Here is a 12474-nt window from a genome sequence, read left to right as displayed (position 1 = left end):
TAGTCAGCAAATGACAAGATTCTACTATTATTTTTGCATTATTGTTCCAAGATAGAATCAACTTTACTAAATAAAGGAGAAAAGCTTTTTAAAAGGCATTGTTTAGTAGGGGACAAATAGCTGTATAATAAAATATTCATTGTTCTAAAAAATACTGTACTTACCAGAAACAATACATTTTTTTCTCCACATTTCTATTTCTATTTAGCCCAGTATGGTTTGTTTCATCCACTGAACATGACATACTATCACATGTCTCTTATTTTTCTAATTAGTTGTTGCTGAAGATCACAGACTCAGGGTTTCTCTTCTGAAGCATAGATTAGTGAGGTCCATCTGGTTTCTGCAAGAAGAGTGAACTGGACTGTGCTTGGTTTTTGTCTGCTGCCTCACAGTCGGGACTGATCCTGTGTGGTTCGGGTTCTGAGATTTCTGTTGCTATCTGGAAGCTCTTGCCAGTCCAGACCACAGTGGAGCCCTGTGTTGAGAACCAAGATTGCAGGTCCATTTGATTACACTCACGTGTTCCACCACTGTTCCTGGGAAGTTGACTTATGGAGGCTCCCGGCCATACTCTCAGATTCTGGCTGCCTCCCATGGTTCCCCTGCCAATGGCAAACATTTTTGGTCCTTGTGTTGAGTCCATGCACAAGCCCAGCCTCTCAAAGTCACTTCAGTGTAGTAGTCTTCTTGCTCCTCTATGCTGCAGAGCTTTGTTAGGTCAGGGCCATCCTGTGAGTTGTGTGGTTGTGTGTTGGACACAGGTATAGGGCTGGAAGTGCAAGCAGAGGTTGAAATTCAGCCCATTCTCCACTTGCCAAATTCATGTTCTGGGGTTAAGCCAACTGTTTTCTGATGCTTTCACTTCAAGGGTGAAATAGCACTGATTCATAGAGAAGTTTCAGGAGAGACCTTAACTGGAGCTGTTTTGCTCCTCCCCTATGGGTATTCCCAACTTTAATATGACTGCAATGTTAAGGCATCCATCTATTCTGCATATAAATTGATCCACCCCTGCAGGTTATCAGTTTTCAGATCTGATGAATCTGACCACAGCATGGTCTCAAGGTTCTGTTTCAGTGGGAACTCCCCCTTTCCCCTTACTCCAGACACAAGAGCCTGCAGTGAGTGCCTGCTCTACTTTTATATAACTGTGTACTAGCTTACGGGGCCCTGCCCAGAAAGCTGTCATCAGGCAGGCACCTGTGCCCTGGGGCTGTGACTGTTGGCTGGTCACAGCTCTCAGTAGCCCCCTTATCTGGGAAATTCCCTTCTGGGAACAGGACCTGCTTTGTCCACGAGCATCTCATCTAAAGATGATGACTGGTATGGAAATGCAGAAGAGGCTAGCCCTTCTTGCTTCAAGCTTGGGCCCATTCTGTGGTGCGACTCATGCTCCTGGGAACACTGTGAGGTCATCCCAGCCTCACTGCCAGCTGAGACCACACCCCTGGTACCCCTCCTCCTGAAAACAGCCACTCAGTAATCCTCTGCTTCTCAGAATCTGAGTCAGAAGAACCTCTAAGGACATCTCCTCGCTAGTTCTCAGGGGAAAACACTAGTCTGCCTCGGAATAACTTTTCTTCTCAGTTCCTCCTGAGAAATACTGTGTCCTTAAGAAAAGAACAAATACTCCCACTTAGCCTGGCATACTTATCCTTCGTTTCCTCAAGTCAACAGGAAATATATATATATATATATGTAAAATCATCTGTATATGTGCATATGTATTTATGTGCATATGAATTTATCAAGATGCTTACAGAAAATAGAATTAGTATTTATTTTGGTGGAAAATGTTGAAGTGTGCCAGCATTTTAACACAGTGGGTTATGCTTCCACCTGCGATGTCAGCATCCCACAAGCATTGGTTTGAGTCCTGACTGCTCCACTTCTAATCCAGCTCCTTGCTGATGTACTTGGGAAGGCAGTGGAAGATGGCCCAAGTACTTCCCAGTTCCGGCCATTGTGGCCATCTGGGAAGTGAACCAGCACATGGAAGAGCTCTCTCTCTCTCTCTCTCTCGCTCTCTCGTGCACACACTCTCTCTCTCTTGCCTTCACCCTTACCCTCATTCTCTGTAATTGTTCCTTTCAACTAAATAAATCTTTAGACATTTTTGAAATCCATGCATACGAGGGGTTTTTAAAATGTTCATAGAAAATGTGTACTATGAAAAAACTAGGTATAAAATATGTATAGAGACATATTCTTTTTCTTTTTCTCACAAACCTGAGCTTACAGTATCTGTTATTTTATAATTTGCTCAACATCTACCCTAACCCTGCCAACTTACATTAGATTACAGTCAACTTTCCTCATGCCTGTATGTATAGATTTACTTTATTTTTCTACAAATATATAAAATTCCTTATTTTAATCTGTTGCCAATTCATAGACTTGGAGATGTTTCTGTTTTCTTAGTATCATAAATTACGCTGAAAAGAACTTCTACAAATATGTTTTGCTTTGTGCTAGTATTTTGATAGCACAGGGTTCTAGAAGTAGACTCTACACTTCCATGCATTTGTATATTTTAAACCAATTTGACCCCACAAAGGCTCCACCCACAGAGTCTGAGAATAGCCAGTTCTCTGCATTCTCACCAATGTGGACCATTTTCTCAATCTTGTTTCTTTTGAGAACTATAATGAGTAGCACGTGTTTGGATTGTCACTGTGTTTGTAAGGGGAGAGACTGAGCACCTCTCCCGAGTTTGTGGGTTTCCTCTGCTCCCCGCTTCCCTCACTCAATCTTCCTTGACTGTTTTGCCAGGCTGCTGCCATCTCGAACTCTACAAATCCTCAGGGCTTTTGTGGCATTGCTCCTCGGTGTACAGTGCCACTGTCCAGTTACCCTTACTTTTATCCTTGTCATTGTTTGACAGGGTTTATTTTAGGGAGTGTGGTGTAGGGACGCTCTTTTTTTTCCTTTTTATTTTATTTAAGGTAAACAAATTTCATAAATACAAACTTAGGAAACAAAGTGCCCACACTCCTATACTTCCTCTTCCTTCCTCTCTTAATATTTACAATGATCTAATCTCATTCTGCTTTATACTGCTAAGATTAACCCTACACTAAGTAAAGAGTTCGACAAATAGTAAGAAAAAAAAAACCCACTGTTTATCAACAGTAGAGACAAGCTCTGTAAACAATCATCAAATTTCAAAATGTCAATTTTACTCCTATACATTACATTTTTGATCCTCTGTTAGTTACTACAGATCAGGGAAAGCTTATGGTATTCATCCTTTCCGGACTAAAAGGCAGGATTTCATTGTTTTTAACAGCCGATTAGTATTCCATACTATTTGTATACCGTAAGTTCTTTATCCAGTCATCAGTTGCTGGACATCTGGGTTGATTCCATAACTTAGTTATGGGGGGGCAAGTGAGTGTTGTGGTGCAGCAGGTCAGGCCTTTTGCAATGCCCACAACCATTGTCAGAGCACCTGGTTCAAGTCCTGGTTACTCCAGGCTTTAGATCCAGCTTCCTGCTAACATGCCTGGGAGGCAATAGATGATGGGCCTGGGACCTGGGTCCCTATTATCCATGTGGGAGACCCAGATGGAGTCCCTGGCTCCTGGCTTCAGCTTGGCCCAGCCCTGGCTGTTGCAACCATTTGAGGGAGTCAACCAGCAGATGGAAGATCTCTGTCCCTCTCTTTCTCCTCTCCTCTTCCCTCCTCTCCTCTCCCCTCCCCTTCCCTTCCCTTCCCTCCTCTCCCCCTCTCCATCCTCCCCTCCCCTCCCTTTCCTTTCCCTCCCCTCCCTTTCTCTCCCCTTCCCCCCCCCCTCCTCCTCTTCCTCCTCCTCCTCCTCCTCCTCCTTCTTCTTCTTCTCTCTCTCTCTCTCCCCATGTCACTGAACCTTTCAAATAAATATATACATCTTTTTAAAACCCAAAGGGAAGCAACATTGCAAGGAAGGATTCATTCCCACCAGGGCAGTAGGTGGCCCAGAACTGCCTCACCCAGGGTCACACAGGCCAGCCCCTTCGCTCCAGCTGGGGCAACTGCACAGTGTAGCTCAATCTTGACCTCAGGATGAGCTGAGCCCATCTCAGCACACTTTGCTGTTTTCTGTAATGTTGCTCTCCCTCTTTTTCTAACTTGAGCACCTCCTCAGGAAATCACATGTCCCTGGGTTCATATCTCAGGCTCTGCTTCCCAAGAGCCTAACCTAAAACAGCACAGTGCTAGAAATGCCCTGAGCTCAGAGAAGCATCTGATAGAAAGAGTGGGAATCATTTGTTTGTGTGCAGAAAATTCTGTAGTATCATATTTGCAAAGACAGCAGAGCCTGCTACATGTTGGAGCAACCTTAGAAAGTTGTCTATGCATCTATTTAGTGAGTACTGACGGAATTATCTATTGTCATTTTTTTAAAAAAAAGCAGAAAAAAGATTTATGTGTATAAAATCATGACAGTATGTCATACTGAGGTTACATAAGGCCTCATTCTGCCCTCAGATCTGCAGGATCATGGAGCAAGAACTGTCTGGTTTGCGGGGATCTTATCCAGGATTTATATAGTAACAGGAAAGCAGCTGATGAGGACATCAGAAGTCAATAGATCGGCTGTGCTGTCAGAACTTTGAGACTTTTCTGTGTTTGTGTGTGGGGAGCAACCCGGACTAGACTGTTACTGGAATTAAGACTTATTCTATGCATCTGCTCTCCCACAATATGGCGCTGGGAGAGAAGAAAACAGCTTCTACACAGCTGCCTCCAGTTCAGCCAATAAACTGTAGGACTTGCTCCTGATTGGAGGAGAGCAGCGTACTCGGCGTGTGGGCAGCCGAGTTAGGATTGGCGGAGGAGGACTATAAAGGAGGAGAGAGACGGCATGCACCAGGAACATCTAAGGGGAACACCTGTGCAGCCCCCGAGAGAGCCGGCCGGCGGTGTGCCGCTCCCCTGCGGAAGTGGGGAATGTGGCAGGGGGAACCGCCCTTCCACGGAGGTGGAAGGGACGGCAGCCAACCCGGGAAGAACCAGCAGCAAACCCGGGGAGGGCCGAGCAGACGAAAGAACAGCGCAGGGTCCTGTGTCGTTCCTCCACGAAGAGGGGGAGTGACATTTGTGGGACAAAAACAAATGTTTACAGCTGTCATATCTGGTTCTGTGTTCCAGTTGTCATTGGGTATTTTTGTACTTTCCAAGCTTTCTGCAGTTGTATATAAGATCAGTACCTGACATCTTCCTCCACAGTTGAAAACTTGGCTCATTCCAGGTAGTTTCAAACCATGGACTTGAACCCAATATTGCAAGATGTACAGTATAATGCCCTTAAGATCCACCTACATTGTTGTTTCTTTTTTAATGAGAGTAGAATTTCATGGTACAGATATACCTCAGTTTGTTCATTTACCTATTGAAGGATACTTGTGCAATTTCTAGTTTTGTCTGCTACAAATAAAGCTGCTATGAACAGTCTTGGAAAAGCTTCTGTATGAATGAGAATTTTTATTTCTCCAGGATAAAATCTAATGGTACAATTGCTCAGTTACATGGTAAGTCTGGTCTGAAACTAATTTCAGGAGTGGTTGCATCATTTTATGGATCCCTCAGTAATCTGTGAGTGACAGTTATTTATACGCTATCTTTTTCTTATTCATCCTGACAGGTGTGTAGTGATCACTCATTACAGTTCTAATTTACATTTCCCTAATGGCCAATTATGTAGAATGTTTTATCATGGGCTTATTTGCCAGTTGAACAGATGAGAGTATTTCAGAAAGTTAATCCAAAAATTGCATTGATAGATAGGTTTATTTTTATGCAAAATACATTGAAATCAATGTATAGGTTTATCATAGTGCAAATTTTCAATGAACTTTTTGAAGACCCCTCATAGTTTTTGTTGAAATATCTCTCTGTGTTCTTGAACCATTTCCCAACTGGATTATGTGGAATTGTTAAGAAAAAAAAAAAACCTATTGAATGTTAAGAGCTCCTTATTCTAGATATGTCAGTCTTTTGTCTGATATGTGATTTGATAATATTGAAAGCATGTACTTGGAGTATGTAATTAAAGCTGTGATTTAAAACCTTTAATAAGGTCTTTCACAGAACAAGCATTTTAAATTACAAGGTTCACTTTATCAATTGTCTTCACTTACTTTTTCATTCAACAAATAATTATTGAATATCTGCAGTTTATCGAGATAATGTTCCAGGTACCCTGAAAATTCAAAGAGATGACACAGCCATAACTTCAAGGCACTTCCAGTGTACTTGGGGAGATGGAAGATATGCCCAAATGACTAATAGTGCGTAGCAAGTGCTAAGTGGTATGAAAGAAGCAGAGATGCTTACTGATAAGTAAATAGTGAAAGGTTTATTTTTCTATGGTTGAACACATCACAAAGGGGTTAGAGTTGCTGTTGGATGTCCGTACCCCTACTGGAGCGACTGGATTTGAGTAACTGTTCAGCGTTTGATTCTAGCTTCCTGCTCATGCACACCCTGGGAGTCGGCAGGTCTTGACACCCACCCAGGAATCTAGCTTACTTGTAAATTTGAAATTGACAAGAGGCCAGCATTCAACTCTGACAAGGTTTACTGGGGACTTACGGTTAAACACAATGGAGACAGCATGGAGGAGAAAAGTTCTACCAGCTGGCTCAACAAGAGGAGCCAGCCTAGGGTTTTTATGAGGTGAGGTGGCGTGGTCGCACCCTTTCAGCCAATGGCATACTGTCATCTGCACCTGGTCCAGTGTAGTGGCTTGCTCCCCTCAGCACAGGGCACCCAGTTTCACACCTGATTTGGTGTTTTGAGCAGGTGCTGTTGTTTCTCATGCACACAACACACTCAAAAAGTGGCTCACTACTAAAACCCTGGGAAGGCCACACATCAGTCAGGTTGGGCAACTCTGGGCATGCACACAGACTCATGAAGAGGTCTCTGAGGTTAGGATGTGAATGTTCTTTTTTCCTGAGTCCTTTAGTGACTTTGATGAGAGTTGGATACATGTCGGTCAAGAGGGGCTTGGCAGGAAGTAGTTCTAAAGACAGATCATCATCCCTCCACCCCTCCTGGGCTTTTGGGGCTGATGTAATCCCATACAACACTTGCTTTATAAAAAACAAAAGGGGGAAATGTTAGTAAAATGGCGCAGTCTTGTCTGTGGCACGATTTACATCCGGGACACCATCCTAGGCTCTAGCCCCATTGCCATCGCTGGAAGCCAGGTGACCAGATGGCACAACCACAGGTGTCATCAGCTCCACCCCCACCATACTGAGATTTGCTGCTCCCATTTCCCTGTCTTCCGGCAAAGGTATGACAGGACATGCTTCCTGCATACGTAATCTCTCTTCACATCTCTTTCTCTCCTCCTCCTTCCTCCTCCTCCTCCTTCTCTCTCTCTCTCTCTCTCTCTCTCTCTCTCTCTCTCTCTCAAACCCCTCTCTCTCCTCCTTCTTTGTCCCTTCCCTCTGGCCAGTCAGATTTCCCCCATCAATAAACCCTTTCCCTTAAAAAAATAAAAAGAGAGGGGGTGGGCTTGTTATAGTGAGCCTGTTTCTATTATGTCTTGGCGATGGCTCAAGAAGTTGGGTACCTGCCACTCACACAGAAGACCCATACTAAGATACTAGCTCCTGGCATTGGCCTGGAGTGGCCACAACTGTTATTGGCATTTGGGGAGTGAACTACCAGCAGGTAGATCTAATCTTTGCCTGTTTATCTCTCTGCCTTTGAAATAAAATTTAAAAAGAAATTGTCACCATGTGGCACAGAAATTTCATTCATAAACTTACTTTTCCAGGTTAAAAACTGTAATTTATGCACAACTAACATCATAAGCAAAAAATTTCATGTGTTGTATCAATTAATAGTAATCTTACAGGGCAGTGAGGAGAATTGCATCATTTTTTCAATATTAGGGGATCCAGGATTCAGCTAAATTAAGTAACCTGCCCAAGGTTATGTAACTTGGAAGTGATGAACTTGGACTGGCACCCTGGTCTCAGGACTGACTGAATTCTACTCGGAGTCCTTGTCCTTTTCCTGCCAGGATAAACTCATCAATCTTCTGGCTAGAAAATGGACCATCCAGTTCCCATGTGACAAGAAGACATGATGCAATTCCTTGTACACACAGATGTCCAAAACCTCTTTTTGATAAAGGAAGAATCCATTAACGCTCTTCTAGCAGTCAGGATCATGCAGGAAATGGAAAAGCAAGCCCTGTCGGCGCGTCATGGGCAGCAAGAGGGGATGGATGGATATTGCGGGAACCCAGCAAGCTTGTGCTCAGAATGGAGAAATCCAGGAGATGGCAATTTAGGGGTCAACTTCTGCCAGGTTCATTGTTACCCAAACCACTTTAAAATGCCAGACCTTTCACAGGGGGACCTTAAAAACAATCAGTCTAACCTAAAGGACCATAAATATGGAACTGGAGCTCGTTTTTATTCCTATGTCTCTGAATTTCCATCTGTAGTTTCTTCCTATCTTATTTTTGACCTTGTTCAAGTCACCTATTATGTATTTATTAGTATTTCTTTTAAAGTGTTTATAACTTAGGTGAGATGTTAGCATCTTGATTCTGAGAGTCTACAAAGGGGTGGGTCTATGTATCAAGCCAACTTTGAAAACATCTGCATAATGTCAATAAACCAGGACTTGAATTAGTGTCTGTATGGGATGCTGGCACCTCAGGAAGCGGCTTAACCCGCTACAACACCTGGCCCAATTTCTGTTAGAACTTGGTTTCTACCATTTATAACTGATTGTCCTTGTGATCTCATTAATAAGTTATATCTTATTCAATGGAAGAGTATACAGATGGAAGGAAAGAAGGAAGGGAAGGAAAGAGGGAAGCAGGTGGACAGGAAGGGGAGATGGAAAGAGGAAAGGAAGGGGAAACTCTCTTTGTAATGGGAGGGAGTAACTTCATGATGCACTGTTTAGGGAGAAGCCCTCCGTGTGTTACAATCTGCATTCTTTGTAATGATTCGTTGTGACTCTAGGATACATTATTGAGAGAGAGGAGAGAGAGAGAGAGAGAAACCCGAAGAGTTCAGCATGTTATAATTTGCATTCTTTGTAATTATACCTTGTGATTCTGATACATTGTTTAGGGAGAATCCCTCAATGTGTTACAATTTGCATTCTTTGTAATGATACCTTGTGATTCTATGATATATTGTTTAGGGAGAGAGGCCTCAGTGTGTTTCAGTTTGCATTTATTATTAATACAATGATGCAAACAGTATATGCCATTTTACAAAAGATGATTCTGTCCAGATGGACAGAATCTGCTTCTCCCTCCCTCATAGCAGTCGGCAGGTCTCAATGTGGCTGACTGACTGAACCCTGTTCACCTTGTGGTAAAATCTTGTTGAAAAGCTAGTTTTAAACAAGCATTTAATGTTTCCCTGGGAGAACTGAGTCTCTCCATTAAGAGGTTATTGATCTAACAAAACTAAACCAAGAAATGAGTAAAGGATACAAACATAGAGTTAAAATGAAAAGAAAATACCCTGGAGTCTTAAAGCAATGTAAAGATGTTCTCTTTTAAGATAAATGCAAGCCAAGCTCCTGAGGCCCCTTTTCACCTCTCAGACTGGCAGACTGGAAAGTTTGGATGGATGGAAGAGTGTGTTCATGGAATCGAGAGTGGAAGAGTACATAAGTGTATCAGCATATTTAAAGTCAGGGAATTTAAACCATAGAATTGATTGTACAGATACTGCGAGGCTCAGAAGCTCCCAGGAAACAGCAAGGTCCCTGGAGATTAGCCACTGTGGGGTACCCTGTCATCTCCAGGCCAGAAGACAAAGTGCAAGATGTCGGTATAGTCATGGAGCTGGAACCACGCAGGAGGAGCGGTGGCTGCCCCAGACAACCCTTCTGTGGCCACTAACCACTCAGAGAGAGAAGAATGACAAATAGCCTGGTTTCTGCTCTCCTTCCAGGCTTCCACTGTCGACAGGGGAATCTGGTCAGTACAGACTGTAGAGTCAACCCCCTCCCCTTCCCCTGGTGAGAAAGCAAAGCAGGAAGGGTTAAGAATGGATCTGAAGCCAAACAGGCTTAGGATTCCAGAGAGGTGGTTTGTGTGGGTAAGCAGACCATCGCATATCTTGTGTGAGGTCATGAGGTAGCAGCTCTAGGAAGGACATTGGAGATTATCCAAATTATAAATGCCCGCAGCCTTTGACCTCATGACTCCAATACGAGGGGCTTATTCTTCAGTACACACTTCCACATATGCATAGTGACATATCCAAGCTACTCATCCCAGCAATATTCCTAACGACAGGTTGGAAACTAAGTGAGCACAGCTGGGGCCTGTTACATAAATTATGACATATCCTAGTCAATGGAAAACCATGTAGGTATAAAAGAAAAACATTCTGGCAATGATACAGAATGACTCCATGACAATATCTCGTCAAGAAAGAAGACCAAAAAAGACCAAGGTTAGAACATTGTGCATAGTTTGTATAACAGATGCTACCATTTTGTATAACAAAAGGTAAAACTGAAAACGTTAGACAAATACATTTATAGACATAGATTTTCTCTAGGAGGGAGAAATGTTTGGAATTCAGAGGCTGGGAGACAAGGGTGGGAAAGAGTCTTGTTAACTGTGTAGCCACATTTTAAGTATGAATGTTGATCAAGCGTAGATTTAAAAGAATTAAAATTGGATGTAAAATAGAAACAAACTTTCTTCTACTTTTCCCAGTTTGTGGATATTAAAATCCCTTTCGGGGAGGAAACAGATTTGTAGAGAAATGAACCCCCTTCTACCTTCCAAATTCCCTTTGGAAAGGTTCTGAGTGTTTGGTGCTGCAGCAAAAGAACCGCCCGCGGCTGCAGCGCACCTTGGCGCCCTGCACCTACCCGGGGCTGCGGGACTGCGAAAGCGCCAGGGCAGGAGCTCCGCAAACGCCCCGTGCTCACCGAGTGACCACCCTGCTGCCAGGACGGACAGTCTTTCCACGGCGGACTCTGGGGGGCGGACGGGCAGCTGTCTCCGGAGGATTCCGGGCCCTGGGCAATGCAGCCACGGCCTGGATGGGATCCTTTCAAGTCCCAGCGATTCTTCCCGGACCGGAACTCCTGGCAGGAGCTGGACTGCGCTGCTCATCTGCAGCAGGCTCTGGGGTCCTTCTGCCAGCGCGGGCCTCGCCGCCCCGAGGGGCTTTGGGAGACTTGGGCGCGCTTTCCCCTGGACAGCAGCCTTTGCCCGCGCAAAGCCGGCAATTCGTGCTGAACGAGTGAGCGACGCTAGAGCAGTAGATTCAAGGGAGAGTGACACGATCGGTACCCAGGGACTGTGCGGCTAGAAGGAGCCACGCGGGCTTCGGCACGACTCCAGGCAGGCCCGGATTCTCGTGGCTCCTCACCCGGCGCTCAGGGAGGGTCCAGGTCTCCGGGGCGCAGAGGCAGGGACAGGAACAGCCTCTGAGGTCGCACCCCGTGGCCCCGGGTCCGCCTCCCCAGCACTGCACTGCGCCGCGGGAGCGCGCAGCCCGGGTCCCGCCCCCTGCCGATGCGCCCCGCCCCTCCCGGCGCGTGTCGCCCCCGCGCCCGGGGAGCCCCGGAGGAGCGGACTGGGTCGGCGCCCCTGGTCCCGGCGCAGGCGCGGTCCTGAGCCGGGCTCTCCGCACGCGCCCCCGCCCCGGGCGCCTCTGATTGGCGGTCGGCGGGGCCAGCAGGTGTCGGCGGCGGCTGCTGCGGCCAGGCTGCCTGCGGCGCGGGCGCCTCCCTCGAAGCCGCTGCCGCCGCCGGCGCCGCCACGCTCCCAGCTCCCGCTGCGGCTGCGGTTCTGGCGCCCGAGCCCCCGCGGCGCTGCAGCCCAGCCTGGGCGCGCAGACCGACCCGCGTGTCGCGCTGCGGCAGGTGCCCTGGGCATCCCGAGACGCAGTGCCTGCTCCCGGCTGGCCACCCCGCGTGAGTACCATCTCCGCTGGCAGCTTTGCGCCGCTCTGTCCCTCTCACTCTGCCGCAACTTCAGGGGTGGGTGTTTGGAGGGGGTCTCCCGCCTCCCCAACCCGCGCATTCCTGATCCTGGATCCCCGGGCGCAGCCAGCCAGTCTGCCTTTGCGGAGCGGCGCGGGAGGCACTTGAACTTGCTCGGGGCTCGTGGCGGAGTCGGAGCCGCGCCTCTCCCCGGCGGACAGGGCGGGAGCTCGCCTCTGCGCTTCCCTCCGGCGCCGGCCACGTAGCGCTCGGGCTGCGGTTCACCGCGCACCGCCTCTGCCGTGGGCGCACCCGCGGCGGGGCCCGCAGCAGCCCGGCGCGGCGGACTGGACTCTGCGGACTCTTGCTTTCTCTCACATGGGGCGAACCAGGGACTCGCTGAAGGTCACCGCCGGTGCGCAGAGTTCGAGTAGGGGTCGAGGGGGGCGCGCTGTTGCGGGGCGCGGCGCGGCGGCGGGGGTGTCCCTTGGCCTTCATCCCTTCCGACTCCTTATCCTCAAAGCTACCGGACTTGGAGGGGTGAG

At 46.9% G+C, this 12474-nt stretch overlaps 1 protein-coding gene across 4 annotated transcripts in view; it reads left to right on the top strand.

Moving 5' to 3' along the window:
- Positions 1 to 12474, top strand: part of MYRIP (myosin VIIA and Rab interacting protein) — a 557931-nt gene that overhangs the window by 227874 nt on the left and 317583 nt on the right. The window contains exon 1 of one of the 4 annotated variants that reach the window (XM_008260267.5): positions 10880 to 11920. The exons of 2 other annotated variants lie outside the window; for them this stretch is intronic. The gene's annotated coding sequence lies outside the window, so the exon portion shown is untranslated. Of the gene's footprint in view, positions 1 to 10879; positions 11921 to 12053; positions 12345 to 12474 lie in introns of those variants that run through there. One more of the 4 variants, XM_070050999.2, reaches the window with a different exon arrangement.

This window comes from Oryctolagus cuniculus, chromosome 10 (assembly GCF_051225735.1).
Source record: "Oryctolagus cuniculus isolate XC-2025 breed Fujian yellow rabbit chromosome 10, ASM5122573v1, whole genome shotgun sequence".
NCBI lineage: Eukaryota > Metazoa > Chordata > Mammalia > Lagomorpha > Leporidae > Oryctolagus > Oryctolagus cuniculus.
The sequence above is the reverse complement of the archived record's forward strand: the minus strand, read 5'-3'. Positions and strand labels throughout refer to the sequence as shown.